We start from the raw sequence: 21,008 nt of genomic DNA, 5'->3' as shown, positions 1-21,008 counted from the left end.
TTGGGACGGGAGGAACGCTGTCCTATCATGCAGCCCCAAGAGTGAAAAACATTTGTTAAGTCACTGAGATTTCTGTAGTGTTTGTGACAGAAGTCTGTCCTGACTGATACAGACATGGAATCCCTACTCCTGTGCTGGAGGATTTTTACTCCACAGAAATGGAGTCAGACGAGCCCTGAGCTGGAAAAGGCCAGGGATGGAGGTGAGTGGGGTGAGACAGCACTTTGAAAGGCCTCACTCTGGGCCTGCCCGGGTGGCTCCCAGGTATCCAGGTTTGTCATTCAGACAGGAAACTAGAGAACATTCTCTGGGAAAACTGTCCTATGTGAAAGCATTCTGTAATAGGTGTTCCCTCCACAAAACATCCAATGTCTCCTGACCTCCCTTGGGTGAAGACCTACAGTTTATAACAACCAATAAACTATAATAACCAATAATACCTGTTGTTACATCAGCCAGAGATAGGCAGAAGGACAAAAGCCAAGACCAGACCAAATAATCACAAACAAACTGAAGGGGAAAGGAAAAAAGAATTTGGAGGAGTCAGAGAATCCAGGGAGAAAGAAAATTTAAAAAAAAAAAAAAAAAAAAAAATATATATATATATATTGGGTAAGAGAAAACATTTCACAAACAAAACTATAAGATTATTTTTAAGAACAGAAGAGAAAACTTGTTTTATGAAATTCATAAAAAATAATAAAAAATTTAAAATTCAATTAAATGATAAAGAAATTTCTCAGAAGGTAGTTCTTAAAAAAAAAAATGAGAATTTGGAAGAACTGGTGAAAAATAATTCATTCATGTTCTGGAATCTAACATCAGAAGTTCCAGAAAGATAAAACAGGAAAGGGAGTAGTTATTGTCAAAGAAAGAATATAAAGACACTTCCCAGGACTGAGGGTGACAATTTCTGGATCAAAAGGGCTCATCCAAGGCCCAGCAAAACAAACAGATGAAAGTAAAACCTACCCTCACCAAAGCACATGATTGTGAAATTTTAGAACCTGAGACAAAAGTTTCCAGAAAGAAACAAAAAAATCACATATAAATGATCAGAAATGAGCATAGCATCAGACCTCTCCAAAAAGAAACTGCTAACAGTTAGAAATGGTGCAGAGCCTTCAGAAAGACAAGGAAAAATGGTGTTTACCTGGCAGCTCCATAGTCAACTTATTAATCAGGTGCCGGTAAAGACATTGTCAAATATTCAAGGTCTCAACACCATGCATCCTTTCTTGAGGAGCCCCAGGAAGCCAGGTCACCAAACAAGGAAATAATCTAAGAAAAAGGCAGAGAGAGGAGATCCAGGACACACACAGACCAGTTCCTGAGATGACAGTGAAGCAGGGTCACAAATGACAGTCACCCATGTGCAGAAGGCCTGGGGAGAAACCAGGAAGGATGGAAGGATCCAGGTGTCCCCAGGAAAATGTGAAACTGGTCACTTGCTGGGTTTGGAAGAAGAGTTTAGTGATAGAGACATGATGTTGAAGTACATGAAAAATGAGGCAATTATCCCCATTTCCCAGCACTCCTGGAAAACAATAAACAATAATGAAAATAAAATTGTTGAATAATAGGTTGCTTAGTTGTCAATTCTATTTATAGTATTACTATCTTAAACACTGAATATTTATTTAATCAAATTATGTGAGCTAGACTGAAAGAAGAGTGGTGTGTGTGTGTGTGTGTGTGTGTGTGTGTGTGTGTGTGTGTGTGTGTAAAAAGCTACATCAAGTGAAAAATTAAGAAACGGATGTGCAATTATGTCATTGAGAAATACAGTGATAAATAGAAGCAGCAGATGATAGGATTCTCTAGGATATGGTAGCTATGGTGGGGAGAAGTGAGGCCTGGAACAACTGTCGTTCACCATAAGCAGAAGCTGAATTGCGTTCTTTGAATTATTAAACTAATTTGTGTTCTTTTCACAAAAGTACTTTTTTGAAGGCAAAAATGATTTCCACTTGTTCCAAGAGATTCTGTCAAAGCGGGGGCTTCTCGCAGTGAGCTGTGGACCTGGGTCAAGAGTGGGTGTGTTCTCATTGGAAGAGCACTTGCCCTCGCCTGGGTTTCTGCAGAACTCTATTTTGAACAAATAACACAACTGAGGTTTTTAAAAACTCACAGGGAAACACCAGCCAGCCATTGTCCTGGTTAGCCTCAGACCTACAGCTTGACCTTCCTGGGTCCTTGACACCAACAGCAGCGGGCCCCATGCACTGAGACTGAGAGGTGGTGAGGAATATTCTGGAACCTAGACACAGCCCTGGGCCTTGGGGCACCCTTCGAAGATGCTGGGCTACAGAATGTCTGCCCAGATAAGGTGCCAGCCCAGCTAGGGACTGAGCACAGGTCCCCCCGCCCTCCATCCAGTCTCACACCTCCTCATACCACTGGCCATATTCCTTTGGGCATTGTCCCCGCTTCTTGCCAAACATTCTCAGAATCATGGGGAAGCCAGGGCAGGGGCTTCAAAAGGGGGGATACAAAACAATTCAGACAGAAAGACCTTATATTCAAATCCATGCCCAAACCTAACTAGCTGCATAATCACAGATTATTCATGTCTCTGCTGTCATCGGATCACTACCCTATCCCATTACTTCCAGGTGCATTCTGAATTTCTTAATTTTCTTAGTCAAGATGTTAAGTGACTCCAATTCAACAACATAGGCAATAACTGCTAATGATTCTGTCGGCCCCAAAGTCTGGATTTCTTCCATTATTCTCTAAAAGAGGAGAGATGTATCTTATTCCCAGGAGGATGCAAAGTTTCACCGGAAGGATATTTATGAACAAGTACTGCACAGCACAAATGTTTATTTGTCAACTCAAGAAGACCTTACGTAAGACCTATTCTAGGTATAGTCGCTGTCCTCAAAGAGGGTAAGTCCAGTGAGTGGGGAAGATACCAGAACAAATATTTGCCACTCTCTGATGAGTGTCTTTGACCCTCCACCCTCACCCAGTTGTTTCTGAGAGCCCCCAGATGTCTCTCATGTGAACATGTCCCATGACACAGCCACCATCACTGAATTCCTCTTCCGTTCCTTATTTTCTGGGTCCATCTGCTTGGCTATGTCCACGTGCCCCAGTGTCCAGGTGCAGTCTCTCACCATGCACCTCCTCCAGCATCACAGCAATGACTCGTGCTCTGGAGTTCTGAAGTGGCCAAAATGAGGCTGTCACATCTAGAGCCCAAGAGGATTGAAGCCACACTGTGCTGACACATAAAGGAAGTTCCTCTGCCCCTGCCTTTCTCCTATGGGAAACTCTGTGTCCTGGTACCAAAGCCAGGTTGCTCCTGCACCCAAAGCTAACCTGGTCTCCACTGAAAAGTTCATAGGACTCTGAATTGGGGGCAATTCCTAGTGACAACTCTATGAAGACAGAGGTTTTCTCCTGAATCTTCTGCCTGGGTCCATCTTCCTCAATCTCTCATGAAATACTCTTCCTCCAAAACTAGTATTCCAGACACACACGAATACAGCCAAGCACCTATGATGTGCTGTTCCCCCAACATACAGATACACACACAGGGCTATCCCCAACCCTGTCCTCAATCGTCCCAACTGGCCATCCCTTCACGGTCAAGGTTCAGCACTCTTAAACCTTATCATATGGGGAAAGTAGCATGTGCCTCCTGTACACCCTCTCTGGACACACCTTGGGAAAATGTCCTGAAATTTCAAAGGATAAAACTATTTAATAATTGATACCTATGCAATAGAAACAAAGTGGTAATCTGGAAACAAGATTTGCAAAATGAGATCTATGTGCCAAAATTGTGTTTTATGCTGTACTGAGCTAAAGAACACATACTTTTCAACCAGCTAGACTCAACTCTGCACCACAGGGAAAGATGAGGGCCTTTCCCAGCCCGTAGAGGCCAGACTGACAGGGCCCTCTATGACCAGTTCTGTCACACAGAGCCTGTAAATCTCTAGATTTCCTGCTCATTTCCCTCAATGACCCATCAAGATAATGAACACCACGCTCCCCAACTCCTGTAGCCCATTCCCTTGGGACTCTGGTCTCTGCCAGGCAAAGCTTTATTGTTGTTGGAAATCCCTGACTAATTGGACAAATTAATCTCTGATAAAAGATTAATGCAAGGATGGCGAATGGATTTCATTTCTGCTGCCAACTATGATTGATGGGTAGGGGCTACCTAGAGTGCTCATTTGAGAAGGACTGTGGCCAGAGCTTAGCTCAGCAAGCAAGAGTGCCAGGATTGATTTGCAATGTCTGAGCCCTGAGCCCCTGGGACCATGGTGTTATAGGTGTTGCTTATTTGCCATTTTAGGATTAGTGGCTGCCCTAGGTTAACCTCTCTTCCTCCCTAGGTTCAAATTTGCATTCTTGCATGGGCCAGCAAAGGCTCTTGAGCCCTTGGGAATATACATGGAGCAGGCAGATCTGAACAGCCCCTTCCATGTGCCAGGAAGATTTGACCTTGGCAGCAGCTTCTCAGAGGACTTTCAGTAGTACCCCACACCAGAATGAAAGGAAGATTGAGAAGTCTATTCCAGGTCATCTCAATGAACATCATTAACTTGTGTCCCCCAAGGAAAGAAAAAGATGAAAATATGCAAATAGGTCCTCTCTACCAGGGAGGGATGTATTTATCCAGCTACAGAGAAGCCTGTATTGCTCGGCAACACCACGGTTCCACCTGAAGGTCAAGTCTGTGCCTAACAGCTGATGCAAATTCTCTCTCACTGCAGGAGGAAGAGCAAGAAGGGACAGTAGTCACGGAACTAAGAGAACTGACTCAGACAAAATGTCAGTGAGCAAGAGGACGCCTGAGGTCAAAGCAGGGGCGGGCAGGGGTCTCTTACCTCCTCTTGCCTTTGTTCATCCAGTTGCTCGTGCTGCCCACTCAGTCAGGAGTGTCCAACCCTCTGGTCCCTGTCCTTTGTGCTCCTGGTGGCCTAAGTCAGTTTTGTATCAGACCTTTCTTGTTTGCCCTCGTTGGATTGGTTATCCCACTTCTGAACTCCTGAAAATCTGTGTGTCTCAGGAATTGCCTACTTCTATGTCTACCTCCATCCTAAGGACTGCCCTTCCTTCATAGGAGCCCAAGGCAGGCCTAGCACACTGTCAGCAGTTGATAAATTTGATTGAACGAATAATGGAATTTGGACTGCAGTGGTTGAATAGTGTCCTCCAAAAAACATAGGTTTAAGTCTCAATTCCTAGTACCTATGAATGGGACCTTATTTGGAAATAGGGTCTTTACAGATGCAATTAAGAATCTCAGGATGAGCTTGTCCTACATTTAAGGTAGACCCTAAATCCAATGACTGGTGTCTTTTTAAGAGAAAAGTAAGATATTTGAGCAAAGACACACACAGAAGGGAAGGTCATGTGAAGACAGGGGAGCAGAATGGAGTGCTGTGTCTACCAGCCAAGGAACACCAAGGACTGCTGGAGACACCAGAAGCTGGGAGAGATGCAGGAAAGAGATTCTCCCTCAGAGCTTCCAGAGGAAACACTTGATTTCAGACTCCTGGCCTCCAGAACTGTAAGAGGATAAATTTCTATTGTTTCAAGCCATAAAGTTTATTGTTCTTGTTACCTTGTTACGACAGCCCTAGGAAACTAACACACAGGCTTCAAAGTGAATTTTCAGAATGTCATCAAGGGGACAGTTAAGCAGGATGGGACCAAGGGTGAGGTATGAAAAGAGCCTAGACCCAGTCTTAAAACAAGGCCCTCATTTTCAGGACCCCATAGTTGCTTCCTTGCTCTGTCCCCGCCCTGTAGCTAATAGTCCACTACCAAGACATGTCTTCTCAGACTCTCACATCTGGAGGCTCTCCAAGTCCACACTCACCCATTTTGGAGGAGAAACTGAGGCCTGTATAGGTAAAATGACTTGCCCCAAGCAATGAAGATCTGAGATTATAGTCTTATTTTAGGCCTAAAGATCTAGGAAGGACCTTAAAGTTCAATCAGCCCCACCTATTCAATTCCTAATTAGGCCTGGACTAAGAACGTCCATTACCATACCAAGTTTTTCATGATGTACTAGAAAAATGTGGACTAGAAATGTTAAGGGAACTTGGGTTCAACACGCTAAAATAGCCAGCGCTTGGTTCTGTCCTCTCCCCTCCAACACCTGTGCACTCCTCCCCTTCACCCCGACCTTGAGCTACCTCCCTCACACCCTGAACCCCTCTGAGTTCTCCATGTGTGGAATAGAGGGTTAGTGCTGGTGGCCTCTAGTTTTTCCAGTTCAAATTTTCTTGGTTTGTAATTAATTCTTGGAATTTTTCACTAAAGAAGTCACTTTATGTGCCACAAATTATAAGGCCCCGAATCAAAATTATAATCAAAGAAAACAAGAAATTCACATCTCTCCCTGCTTGACCTGAGTTAGTCCCACCAAACCCTCCAGGGTAGTGACAGCCACCCAAATGTGGCTGTGTGAGCTGCCCATTGCATTCAGGCCCAGGTACAGGTCCACTAGAATAAGTGTCGGAGTCTTAGAAAGTGAAGAGGAAGGGGGTCAACAACCTTGAACATAAATCCCGGCCATATTGAGACCCTACACATTTAGATCTCACAGTGGATCCAAAAGGACTGAAGGATCCCCAGTCTCCCGCAGGTTGTTTTTGTTTGATTTTGTTTGCTACTCCAGGGCTGCAGATCTATGTCCTAACGCATTCCATATAAAGGCTCTGAAAAGGAATGTAGACCCCAGTGAGGCATGGAACCCATGATCCTTGGAAACCAGTATGTGAGAGGAGATTCACACTGATTCAGTTCCGCTTCTGGAGGACTGACAGATCCTGCTCTGTCTCTCTCAGAAGGAGCTCAGAAACTCCTGCCAGGCCCCACCTCGCCAGCAAGCCATGGCCCTTCCATTCTGGGATTCACACATATTTGCCGAAGTTTCCAGCCCAAGAGCAAGCCCCAGCTTGCCCAGCTACTCCAAATAAAGCACCTAGGGGCCACCAAGGCAGGTTGCTCACAGAAAAGAAGCAGAGCACAGCGTCCTGGAGCAGACTCCATCTGCAAATAGCAACTGTGACCTGGCCCTGGCTCTAGAGAAGAGGGAGACTGCTGGTGAATAGGACTGGAACTGGAACCAATTCCCATTATGGTGACCTCAGATTCAACTAGAACGCGTTTAAGCTGGGCCCCCGCATGTTCCCTCTGTGGTTCCTTCTTTCTCTGTTGCTGTATGCCTTCTTTTCTTTCTGCTGTCTTTCTGCTTTCATTCTCTCTCTTTCTAGTTGATGTCAGGTGAGGCCCTGGGGCTGGGTAAAAACATGAATGGGGCCCAGTCCCTTCTTGGGGAGCACACAGACAGGAAATCGATAGACATCTTCATGGACAGGAGTAAAAGGGAGTAGGGAAGCTCAGGAAATGGGGTACCCAAGCCTGAGGCAGAGAACACAGCATTCCGGTTGGAATGTGAAAGATTAGTAGGATGTTTGTTAGATGAAAAATCAGGTCACGTTAATCCAGTCTAAAATATTCTGAAAGGTAAAATCATCCAGGCCAGAGAGCATATGCCATGTTTAGCGGGGTGTGGGCAACAAGATCTTGCCTGAGATGGTAACAGGGAAGGAACAGGGGATGAGGCTGAATAGGCAGGCAGAGATCATGGGGAGCCATGGGTGCAGAGGCCAGTGGGAAAGTGCAATCTGAGCAGGACAGCAACCTGACCAGATTTACCTGAGACAGACTTCTGTACCCACGCAGGATATAGAAAGTTGTGACGAGCAATGCACAACTAGGAAGAAAGGATAAACGGGGAAACAAAATCACGTTTTCCAAAAGATGTAATAGAGCTGTGGAAGCAATGAGGTCAACATGAACTAAAACTGCAGCCAAAAAGGAGCACCCCCTGGCAGGGGTCGGCTCTTACCTCCCTTGGAACTCTTGCCCATTCAGGACGCAGGCTGGTGGTCAGGCTTGGCCCAGGCAGGGGCTACTGAGTGGGAAAAGAGAAACAAAGAAAGCTCATCAAATCTCACAGGGATGGCTCCATGGATAAGAAAGCAGAGGAGCCCTGAAGGCAGAGGTGGCATCTCCCTGGGCAGCGCAGGGGTTGAGCATCAGGACAGACGGAATGCAGCCTCCTCCTTCATCACAGGGAAGGGGCCTGTGAGAAGCACACACAGCAGTACCTCTGAGGACATTCGCCAGATTTTAGACAGTGCTAACCGGGTTAACTCTGCTAACTTGGAAGTGTCTTTCCCAGGATCCCCTTCCCTGTTTGGTACCCCTCTGTTGAGCAAAGTCACAGGATAAACTTGAGTGATATTTGGAGAGTGGACGGAGGCACCAGTTATTCTGTCGATCTGCAGTAACTTCAGGCCTGACACTGAATGTCATTCTTAGGTTTGTGCTTCTCTGATCAGATCCTAGCTCATACACCAGACATCAACAAGCTTTCCTGGTAACGGGTCCAATAATAAATATTTCAGGCCTCAAAGGAAAAGGCAGAACTGAGTACATCATAAAGGTACCTAAATAACTATAGAGAAAACAAATTTCCACTAAATTCTCCATTTGACCAAATTCAAAATACCTTTTTTTTTTTTTTTTTGGTAATAGAGATGTACTTTGGAGGCAAGATAACATTTCACTTAATAGGGACTCAAAGTTACTATTTCCCAACATCAAACAGATTATAAATGTTCATATGTAAAAAATAATTCTTAGCTGTGGATCAGTAAAAAAATAAATAAATAAAATAAACAGGCAGTGGGCACAATTTAACCTGCAAGCCATGCTGGTTGCTCTTGTGATTCACCTTCCAAAGGGGAAACTCTCAGGGCTGAGGAGATGCAGTCATTGGGTCCTAACCAAGACTTCAGGATGATTTTGAGAAAGCAACAAGAACAGCCTAAAGATGGCTGCATCTTACCAAAACTACAGCTAGTCTTCCATGCAGGTCTCTGATTGGATTGAGGCAATAGCATTTTTGCCCTCTGTATCTAATAAAATCCTTGCTAATTGATGATATCACCTGAAACCTCTCTGGTCCTGTTGTATACCATAACCAACACACAATAAAAAAAAATTACTCAATATTCAGGGCCAGGAAAATGTAAATGAAAATAAAGAGGAAAAGCCCAAATAATAGAAATAAGTTAAAAGAATTCAAAATAGCTATAGTCCACCTGTTGGAGCAGATGCAGCTGGACAGAGGTAGAGTCAACCCCAAAATAAGTCAAAATAGAAAATACTCAAAGCAGAGAGAAATTTATCTTCAAGCTCATTCTGACTATAAAGCACAAGATGGATTGCAAGGGACAAAGATCAAAGCCAAAATGGATTGAAGGGATAAGTAGAGATTTGCTTCTTTAAGTCATTTAAAAGCAGGGGAGGCGCAAATAGCACCCACAGCCTTATTCTCCATCCACAGAAGGAAAAGGACCTTATTTAATCTCTTTTCCCCTCTGCCCACTTACTAAGAGCAAGTGATGCCAGAAGTCTCTGCGAGAAGCATCCCCATCCTAGGTTCAAGCCCGGGCTCTTCATTTCCCTTCAATAATAGTCTTTCTAGATTGGCTGAGCCGGGAGGAGGAAGCATGACCGATTGGCTCTTCCTCGAGCAGGAAGGGAGAGACTCCAGGCTCCAACCTCGCCTTTGACAGGTCCTGAGAGTGTCAGCAGAAGTCTTCTACCAACAACACCCTTTTGGGAATCCACAAGTTCCCATCTGATAAGAAGTTACAAAATGCAGCTAATCCGGTCTTGGCAGAAAACCAGTTCACATTAAAGCCAGTGAGCTGAGGGTACAGGTGGGAAGGAGCGGGCTCCATGTGATGCTCATTTATTCAGTAACTTGAAACCTGTACTCTGTGCCAGGCACAGTTCTAGGACCAGGGACACTGCAGTAAACAAGACCCGCCAGGAACTTGCTCACAGAGTGACAACGCTGTGGTCTCAGGACCTGCCACAGGTTTATGTCAAAGACCAATACACAAGCAGGAGAATGTCCATTTGTGGAAAGGGCCATCATGACGATAAGACTGGGTGACAGGCTAGAAGGAGGTAATCTGGATGACCAGAGAAGGCCACTCTGAATTGGTGACACTTAAACTCAGATCAGAGTGATAAGCAGGAGCCGGCCCTGTGGAAATCAATGGAGAGCATTTCAAGCTGCGGGAAGAGCTGGGGTGCACCTCCCGAGCGGGGAGCAAGCTTGGCGGACCAGCGCGGCTGGGGCAGGAGTTGCTGGAAGAGTGACAGACATGGGTGGGGAAGGTGGGCAAAGCCAGACCTTTGTCATAACATGGAGTTTTATTTTTGTGCATTCGAAATCAGGGATCTTACCGGATTTTCTGTTTCTGTTTCCTGCTGCCTTAGCTTTGATTTCACGGCATTGATTCTCTGGCAACTCATGGGCCTCTCCCCCAAACTCCTCCAGCAGTCCCCAAAACTCCAGTATTCCCCACGGCCTTTGCCAAAAGGCTTAGGCCAAAATACTTAGGGTGGTCCTGGACTCCTCTTTCTCCCACCTGGGCTTGAAACCTTAAGGAGGGTCTTCTGAGCCTACTTTGGGTGCGTGTCCAGTATCTGACCTCTTCTCAGCACCTCCCCTGCTGCAGCCCCTTCTGAGCCACTGTCACCTCACACCCTGGTTATTAAAAATGCCTCTTCCTCCTGTGGCCCCTCTGATCTGTTTGCTAGGCGGAGTGGGCCGAGGGGATCAGACTCCATCACCGCTTGGCTCTGAGCCTGCCGACGCCACACTCTCTCAAGAACTTCAGCCACTTCTCTCTCCTGTCTTCTTCCACTCCTCTTCACTCCATGGAACCGTGGCCTCCCTGACACCAGCAAGCTCCTGCTCTGGGGCCTGACTGGTTCTTTCCTGCTGGAAGATTCTTCCCCTGCATAGCCCACAGCTCCCTTCCTGTCCTTCAACCTGTCTCTGCTCAAACACCACATCCTAATGAAGCCTTCCCCTCTTCCCCACTGAACAGCACCAGCTGTCCCCACCCCTGGCACCCCGAATCCTCCTGACCCCACCTTTCATTTCTTTCATGGATCTCATCACATTCTAATGTGTTCTGTAATGTACCCCCCCCCCTTTTTTTGGTACCAGGAATTGAATCCAGGGGTGCTTGACCACTGAACCACATCCCAAGCGCTTTTTACTTTTTTACTTTTTTTTCTTTTCTTTCTTTCTTTTTTTTTGAGACAGAGTCTCGCCTAGATACTTAGAGCTCATTAAGTTGCTGAGGCTGGCTTTGAACGTGCAACCCTCCAGCCTCAGTCTCCCAAGCTGCTGGGCTTACAGGCATGCACTACCATTCCCAGCTATTGAACCAATTTATTGTGGCAGTGTTTACCATCTGATCACCCCCAACAATAAGGACTGATCTTCATGAAGGTTGGCATCTTGACTGCTTTGTTCCCTTGGTGTCAAACACCTAAAGCAGTGTTATACTATGCCTTCAGTCCACATAACTCATGTTAATATTAAATGCCCTTTAAATCCATAATATTTTACTCCATCATTCAAGAAAGAAAAAGGGAGGCTGAACATTCTTTCATATGTTTGTTGATCAATTGTATATCTTCTTCTGTCAAGTGTCTGTTCAGTTCCTTAGCCCCTTTGTTGATTGGGTTGTTTGTTTGTTTGGTGTTAAGTTTTTTGAGTTCTTTATATATACTGGAGATTAATGCTTTATCTGAGGTGCATGTGGTAAAGATTTTCTCTCAATCTGCAGGCTCTCTCTTCAGAACATTAATGATTTCTTTTGCTAAGAAGAAGCTTTTTAGTTTGAATCCATCCCATTTTTTTTATGATCATGAAAAAGGGATTTATTAGATTGGTTTTCACGACCAGAAGCTGGATAGTCCACAATGGCCACCTGAAGGTAGAGAGCTGGAAGAACCAGTAGCTGCCCAGTCCAAGAGGTGGAAGCCCCAGAACAAGAAGGTTCAACAGGGCTACCTAGTCCAAGATGAAGGCTTCTGGAAGCCTGGAGGATCACTGGCACAGTCCTTTTGGGAAGAGTGAAGAAGTGAGAGTTCAATATACTCAAACGATTGAAGTCAAGAACCTGGTCAAGAGCCGAGCTTGCATCTGCATCTGCTTCCTTGTTCTTCCAACTTTTATTCCATCCAAGCCACCATCCTATTGGGCAGTGCTGTCCCAAGTGACCGTCCCATTTATTGATTCTTGATTCTACTTCTTGCACTTCAGGGGTCTTGTTGAGTAAGTCAGATCCTAGGCCGATATGGTAAAGATTTGGGCCTACTTTTTCTTCTAGTAGTTACAGGGTTTCTATTTTAGTGCGTAAGTCTTTTATCTACTTTGAGTTGAGTTCCACGCAGGGTGAGAGATAAAGGTTTGATTTCATTTTTCCCAGCACCACTTATTGAACATGCTCTCTTTTCTCCAATGTATGTTTATGGCACCTTTGTCTAGTATGAGATAACCGTATTTATGTGTTTGTCTCTGTGTCTTCTATTCTGTACCATTGGTCTTAACACCAAAAAAAAAAAAAAAAAAAAAAAAAAAAAAAAATAACTCAATCAACAAATGGGCTAAGGAACTGAACAGACAATTCACAGAAGAAGAAATATAATTGATCAACAAATACTGAAAAATGTTCAACATCTCTAGCTATTAGAAAAATGCAAATCAAAACTGCACTAAGATTTCATCTCACTCCAATCAGAATGACAATTATTAAGAATACAAACAACAATAAATGTTGGCAAGGATGTGGGGAGAAAGGCACACTCATACATTGCTGGTGGGAATGCAAATTGGTGCCACCACTCTGGAAAGCGGTATGGAGATTCCTCAGAAAACTTGGAATGGAACCACCATTTGACCCAGCTCTCCCCCTCCTCAGTTTATACCCAAAGGACTTAAAATCAGTGTACTACAGTGATGCAGCTACATCAATGCTTACAGAAGCTCAACTCACAGTAGCCAAACTATGGAATCAACTAGGTGTCCTTCAATAGATGAATGGATAAAGAAAATGTGGTATATACATATGATGGACTATTACTCAGCTTTAAAGGAGAATGAAATTATGACATTTGCTGGTAAATGGATGGAGTTAGAGAATATCATGCTAAGTGAAATAAGCCAAACTCAAAACCAAAGACCGAATGTTTTCTCTGATATGCGAATGCTAATTTACAATAGGGGTTGGGGGAACTAGGAAAGAATAGAGTTACTTTATATTAGGTAGGCAGGAGTAAAGGGAGGGGAAGGGACATGGGGAAAGGAAGGATAGTAGAGTGAAACAGACATTTTTACCTCATGTACATGTATGACTGCGTGACCAATGTGAATCTACAACATGTACAATCAGAAAAGTGAGAAATTATACTCTGTTTACCTATGATGTATCAAAATGCATAAAAGCATTTTACTGTCATGTAAAACTAATTAGAACAAATTTTTAAAAATAAATTAAAAAAGAAAGAAAAAGGAATTATTTTTTGAAAGAGACAAAAGATAACATTTTGAGGGCTGCATGATGAGCACATATACGTCACTTAGGCTCCCAGCTGGAAAGGGGGGCGGGGGGCAACGTTTAAATACATGCTTTTAAAAAAATACCCAACAAAATAACAAAAAAGAGGGAGGGATAAATGCAGAATTACCCTATGGAGACAAAAAGAATGAATGATGGTGACGGCCGGGAAGACACAGCAGAATGCAGTACAGAAAGCAGATGGACCAGCAACAGCCACGTCGTCAGAGCAGACGAAAGGGAACAGTGAGCCCCGGAAGGGAGGGAAGCCGGGAAGGTTGTGGGTTCTCCTGCAAAACCCAGATTCATGAGCACAGGAGACTGCAGGCAACGGAGCAGGAGGGGTGCAGGACGGTGGGTTGATAATCAGCCTGAGAGGCAGGGAGACTCCCACGCCCCCCACCCACCCAGCACAAGTAAGCAGCCACACGTGGACCAGGGTTTTGCTATGACTGCGTTGGAGACACCAGTATGACAGGGGACGATAAGAGAGAGAAATCTGATCCCACGGTTGGAATTTAGTAGAAAATAACAGAAAATGTTAGCGGTCCAAGGACGGTGGAAACTATCAGATTTGTTGAATGTGCTCACCTCTGGGAAGTGTGAATAATGACTGGGGAGGGATGGACAGCGGCCCGCTGTGTTTCATTATAAGTTTTATAGAACTGTTTGTCTTTTTAAACTAGGCCCATATATGACTTTTATAAAAATGAAAATTGAATTTCTGGCTGCTGTGTGGAGAAAAGGTTAGAGGAGGGCAAGAACGGCACCAGGGACACCATGAAGTGGTCTGGGGCGGAGGTGACTACAGGAATGGCAGAGGAGAGGGCAGGACAGGCTTGCAAAATTTTGAACACAGAATCGACTTGCTAAAGAACAAAAACTAGGCAGTGAGAAAATGAGAGGAATCAAATGTAATTGCTGGTCATTTGGCTGGAGCAATTTGGTGCAGACAGGAAGGGACTAGAGGGCGAGCCGCCAAGAACACAGAATTGAAGGAAGCTGTTGTTCTTGGGGTTTGTGGGTGCAGGGTGGGCACCTGAAAGTGAACTCTTCTTTGCACACTGTGCTTTTGGCATCTCACGGCTTCATCTTGGTGCAGCTAGATCTGGTGGGTTTTGGTGCTATTCACTGAGATTGGGGAAGGAGTGGCAAGGAAATAGGAGTCACAGGTAGGACTGAGAGGGAAAAAGAATTCTTTTGAACAAGGGATGATTGACTCATCTACTAGTGATTCCCCTGATATTGTGAGGTTACAGATCCGCAGCTCTGCAGGGGGCCAGGCAAGGCTGCAGGTGGACATCCAGATGTCTCAAGCATAAACATGATGCTTATCACAGATTAAGACTGGATAACTTGGAATTCTTATGAAGAGCACAGAAGGAGACAGATCAGACAAATTCTAACACTTAACAGTGGGGAGAATCAACAAGGAAGACACAGAAAGAGCAACCAGCAAAGCAAGCAAACTCCAAGAGTTGAAAGCATTTGTGGTGGGTGTCTGTGTCCTGAATCCCCTCCCAGTGATTACAGACAAGGTGCTGAGGAGGAGCCAAGTGCTTTGGGGCTCTGTCCTGGCCCAGCCTAGCCCCTGTGTCCACCTGGGCTTAGTTAGCCCACCTGCTTCTCTACCTGCAGTGGCACCTTGCCGTCGATCCTGTCCCCTCTCAGCCTCAGGCCAGCTGCCTGTCCCTGTAGCCTGGACCTCTTCCCTTTCTCAGGACCTCACAGTCCAGCTCAGTCACACCTGGCTTGATCCTCATGCTTTGTATGAACGGGGCCTTAGTCACTCCTTCAATAATTTTTTATTAAGTACCTACTATGTCTAACAGTGGATTCAAAGGTGATTTGAGGGACAGAGGGGCCCGCATTCCCTTGGGGCACTTCCTGTTCTCGGCCCATTTCTATAGAATGTGCCATCTTCCCAAGTCCGTGCTCTAGCCCCAGTCCACTGGCCACAGCCCTAGGCAAGCCCATGGAGCCCAGAGTGGCGGTGAGAGCCCTGACACTTCCTGACCCTCAAGGTGCAGCCTCATTGGCTCATAGAACCATCCACTACAGGAAAAGAGGAACTCAACACCCCCAAAAGAGAGCTCCTGGCAATGTGCCCACTTAGCCCAGGATTAGCGGGGTGCCTGGCCCACGGTGGATAAATGAGGGGAGTTCTCACCCTGTTTCAGAGTGCAGATGATCTCCAGCAATGACAGAAAACAAAGAGATAAGGAATGTGTTCATGGAGACACGAACACAGGCTGCCCGACCGAGGGAAGGGTTGCCTTCGTCTACCTGGAGAGGAGGTGTGGATGGGGACAGCGCAGAGAAGCGCTCAGCCTAGCGCAAAGCCCTGTGTCTCCTTCCCGCTCCACCTGCAATGGAGGCGTGCTCGAGCTCCACCCTGGAGCAAGCCCGACACTGCTCCTCCACAGCGTGTGGCTTCGGCGGCAGTTTGGAGCTCCCGCTCAACAGTTCAGCCTGACAGGCAGCAGCTGCACACTCCCAGCAAGAGATTGCATTCTTGGTGCATTTCTGGCCTCCCAATCCCTCTGCATGGAAACTGGCTCTGGAGTCAGGACAGGGAAGGGCAGCCCTTCCCGACACTCACTGGCGACTTCGACTTTGGCTCACATCCCAGTCCCCTTCTTCTGGGAGCCAGAGAAGCTAGAAGATGGAAGCTACCTGTTTCCTGGTATCTGGTTTAACCCAGGGGGCTGCTCGGGGCTTACCTCTGTCTTCCCCGAAGAACTTTCCAGACTCAGCTGTGCAGGAACCTATATTTGGCTATCCCGCCAAGGCCCAGAGTCCCTCTCCACTGCAGCGTGGAGCTGCTTTGGGAATCTCTGGGCATAGCCACACAGATACACAGTTTGCTGGTTTTAAAACAAATCCTGTTCAGGGCTGCTGAAGATGAGGTCGCTGGGCTGCATGCCATCCACGCTGTGCCACAGGGTGTCAGACTGGCGGGACAGCTGCCCATGTGCCCACCATTCCAGCACACAGCCTGTGCAGAACAGCAAGCCCATGCAGGCAAGTGTCCCGTCCATGCGGAACTGCACGTGTCCCGACCACCACCTGCACGTCCATGTCGAACACCCTGACACACTGCCTAAATGCAGTGACACGTGTGCATCCGGGGACAGCCCACATCTGCTCCATGGCCCTGCCTGCCAGACCACTGGGGCTCCATGCCCAGCCCCATCAGATTCATCCCTGTTGATTTCCCCAAGTAGTTGGATAGTTTATTGTCAGTTGCTCTAAGTGTCTTATAAAAATGACTAGGAAATGAGGAGAAAATCAAAGTGCTAATATTGATAAAAAGAATAGGTCTCGAGAACTCAACACCTTAGACAGGCATATGGGAATCTGCAGACATTACTGAAAGATAGCCTCAAGTTCAGGCTCATTAAACTTAGGCCATGTGTATATATCTGTGTGTGTGTGTGTGTGTGTGTGTGTGTGTGTGTGTGTGTAGTTGTGAGAGAAAGGAATAAACAATGCAAGTCTAAACAACATAGCTTCAAACATTGTGCCTCAAAGTCACGAAAGAGCCCCCCATGGGCTACTCCTCTCTTCCCAACCCCTTTTCTAACATGGCATTCTGTTTCTGTCCTATCTGCATGGATATTTTCAGGAAGGCACATTCCCAAAACCACATGCTTTGGAGAGCAACGTATGCCTCACCCTTTAAAAGACCCCTAGAAATTTCAAACATCAAATTTGTAACATAAAAAAAAAAAAAAAAAAAAAAAGCTTCTGACACCAAGCTCATTTATTGTTTTAAAAAGTTCTTCCTCCTTTTAAGTCTGGACCCTCTTCCCTCTGCGTGTCTCTCCAGGGTGCTCATTTTGGCATGGATCACATCCGTATGGAGGCATCCGTAAGAAATCCATTCCTTTTCTCATAGGACAGCCCATCACACTTGGAAAACAGCTGCTGCGTTCCCACCACCTCCCTTCTCTCAGTGAAAGAGGGCCCACCCTCAGCAATCCCTCCAGGGAACTGGTGTCCAGAGCAGACAATCATTTGCCCCTAGACCTGTATTATTGTATCAGAGCCCCGTGAAGCTGGGCTGGTGTCTTAGCAATGCACATTGAACTTGACAACGTTCCTAGATTTTATTTTCATAATCTGAAATCCATCGGAGGGACATAGTCACATATGTAACCAAGTTTTATTTTTACAGCTCTTCCCGAGAGTATTAGCCTTTATTATGAAAGAATATGCAATAATGGGAACGTGAACAAATACATATGTCACATCCACATAATGAAGCAGTATTATACGAATATAAAATGCTGTTTTTGAGGAGTAGAGAAGATAGCATGGTTTGGATCCTCAGTATGACACACATGCATACTCTCATGCACACACTTAGCACTACTTGTACTAACATGCGTGTACACAGACACACACACATAAAACAGGAAAGAAATACCCTTAAATGTGAACAGTGGGAACATATCATTGATGGTATCATGGATGACTGCTCTTTTATATTTTGTCTGAGTTTCTTAAATAGTCTACAATGAGTAAGTACTACTTCTGTTTCCCACACAAAAAAGTAATTGTTTAAAAACACGGTGCCAGGAACTGAACACAAAGTTCCTACAGTCTGACCAGTGCAGGGTGTTATTCTTGTCCTGAAGCCTGACAGGCACTGTGGATTCCTATGACCCTCACTGTCAATCAATAGTCCTAGGATGCTTTGCAGAATGCTCTTAACCCAGCACTCCCTGCTGGTGATACCATATTGGTGACGATTCTTACCCCAGTGCAAAGTTTGCCCCAGACAGGGAATGCACAAACAGCAGAAGGTGAAGATGGCAATTCAAGGGTAGCTCATGCTTCGGGAGTGAATGGCCTTGTGTCCACAGTGACAGGTACCTTCCACAAATGCCCCTTGGAACCAGATTTTTCCCAGGTCATTTTCATACATCAAAAGTGGCCACGTGGACAAATCTCACCTATATGTTGGATCTCTCCCAAGTTCTTAGAAGAGCCCACCCAAGTGATCATCTTAGCAGACAGACTAGGTGGAAAGCCATGGATAGAGGGCAAGGAAGGATTCCAGGTGACTCTAGTTCTTACCCTCTCTGGGCCTTGGCTTCCACCAGTGTAAAATGGAGAGATTCCTAGGACTACATCTCCAGGTTCTTAAGGAGTTAGCATATGTAAATGCTTAGAAGAGTGACAGTAGCTGGTCACAGGTCACACATAGCAGAGTAGATAGCATAGCTCAGCTGTCTGGCCCTTCCTGCTGTGCTCATGCCTACCGCTCTGCTTCTCCATCCTCTAAAACTTTCCCTATGTGTGGAAGACTTGCAGAAGTCTAAGGGCGTGTGCATGGGCCTTATGCCTTTCTCTGGGAGGGGTCCAGACCCCTTCGTTCCCTCTGGGACTCCCCAGGACCCTACTGCATGCCTGTGCTGTGAGGATGCCCACCATCCTCAGAGTAGCCAGCACATGTGGCACAACCACCACCTGCCAGGATCCACATCTGTCTGCTTGCAAAGACCAGATGGACCAAACGTTCTCCTGTAAGCTGAATGTCTGGTTCAAGAAGCAAGAAAGGTCATTGCTGTGTATGGGCAGGCACCCCTCTCCACAAACCCATCTCTCAGTAAATGATGAACGTTGCCACCTCTCACATGAGAAAGCAGAACAATGTATGCCCCAGTCTTTCCCATCAGGGCTGTTTCCCCAAGCTTTGGTTTCTGTGGGAACATTTGGTTTAAGAGGAAATGGGATTTTCCCTTCAATATTCTTCTTGGATGACAGGTCTGTGATTGGAATCAGGGCATGAAAAATAATGCCCTGGTGGTTATTTCCATTAGTGGCTTTTGACTTTGCAGGGACACCTGGAGCACAAAGCACCCAGCACATCCCACCTCTCACTCCCCACGGCTCAGGCGGGCCCCGCCAGGCGGACCAGCAGCTTCTTGGTATATCAGAGCCTGTGCTATCTGGTCAGGAACTTGGCTAACCGATCTTTGCACGAAATCTGCTGTATGGTCCCTCCGCACATCTCTGTCCCATATGCACCTGCTTTCCTCAAACCTTCTTCTCCTTGATGTAATGGAAACCCCGGCACGCACATGCACACACGAGCACACACATGCAGGCACACCCACACAGCAAATACCTGGGTCTTGGTCTGTGATGAAACTTGGGACGGACTAATATGTTACATACAATGAGAAAGAAAAAAATTCTTTAGTGTCTAGGCGGCAGGGTGCCAGAACCCAGGGGAACCTGCGTGAAAAAAGAGAAGGGGGCCTGGAGACTCAGATGGAAAGTAAAACGTGACCACGTGCCAGAAGGACTCCTGGAGGAGGCTTCGTGAGAAGAGTTCAGCGAAGGAGCGCCACATCAGAGCTGGCTTGTGAGTCTGTCCCTGGTCCTGGCCTGGAGCCCTGAAGGCAGCCACACTTCTGCATGGCCCTCACCCCAGCTTTGGTCCAGGCACAGACAAGGACTCTGGAAATGCTTGTTGGTGATGGAGGGAAAGAAGGAGCAAGAGGAGCAGGGCAGACCTTCCCGCACAGAGGCGTGGAGAATAACAGTGGGCTTTCTGGGCTTCCTCTGCAGCCCCATGAGAGGCTGCGCTGAGCACTGGGAGGGGAGAGTACCTGGATGCACAAGCCTGTTCCTGGGCCAGGAGGGCCGACTTGTGAACGTGGCATGGTGCGCAGGGTGACCACTCCCACATCAAAGAGCTGTGACCAACGCGGAGACCTTCCCACCCCAGTAACCTCAGGAGGACACCAAGAGCTCTCTTCTTTTCACAGTAAGCAATGGCCATGCTCAGGGACCTGGTGCCAAGTGACTTCCTGTCTGAAGAGGGGCCAGAGGACAGTGGACTGGTGGGAATGGACAGCACTGGGGCCTGAGTGAGGAGTACGGCCCCTGTGCCCCTGTGGGATAGAGGATACCTTGGCCTCCCAGCCAGAGCCCCGAGGCCAGGGCTGTCATCTCCAGGATGTCTGTAGTAGCAATCCATGGGGACTGCTTCCCACCTGCTGCTAGGAGGCTGTGGACTCGGGACTTAACACCAGGCCCCTAGATGTTGGGCCAGTTATGTGTGCAGTGAGGCCAAGACACCCAGGGCGAGTATGCTGAAGACAGCTCTCTCCCTGCAAGACCCCGGTGCTCAGTTTCCCTAAGCTCCTTGGCGGTGAGATTTCTGAGAGTCTAGTGACAGTAGACTGAGATCAGTAGCCACTGAATCCAGCCCAGAGATGCAGAATCATTCCTCGAGAGAGGCGCCTATCTCCAGGGAACGTCTGAGTTCTGAGGGCCGCAGTACACCAGCCATAAGTGAGTCCACATTTATCTCCTTCCCGCCATTTTAATGAAGAATGCTTCTGTGGAATAAAGAGAAAACTACCTTACAGCGGTTAATAATGATGTTTGGCAACAGAATCTCAAAAGCAGTGACTTAAATAAGTGGAATTCGACATTTTTATTTCATTCTTTCATTGACAAAAGGAATTTGAAAATAACTCACCTAAGACTTTTTGGGAAGCTCCA

The 21,008-nt window shown here is 46.4% G+C and overlaps 1 long non-coding RNA gene across 1 annotated transcript; it reads right to left on the bottom strand.

Annotated features, from left to right (window-relative positions):
• Window positions 1-584: 584 nt before the first annotated feature.
• Window positions 585-9,626, bottom strand: LOC306670361. The gene is made up of 3 exons (XR_013766388.1): window positions 9,441-9,626; window positions 7,889-7,954; window positions 585-1,281 (listed from the first exon to the last, which is right to left on the bottom strand). It is a non-coding gene; the product is annotated as an uncharacterized lncRNA (long non-coding RNA).
• Between the last annotated feature and the right edge of the window lie 11,382 nt (window positions 9,627-21,008).

The sequence above is a fragment of the Sciurus vulgaris genome (assembly GCF_902686455.1).
Source record: "Sciurus vulgaris genome assembly, chromosome: 10".
Classification (NCBI taxonomy): Eukaryota; Metazoa; Chordata; class Mammalia; order Rodentia; family Sciuridae; genus Sciurus; species Sciurus vulgaris.
This window is presented reverse-complemented; position numbering and strand designations above follow the sequence as displayed.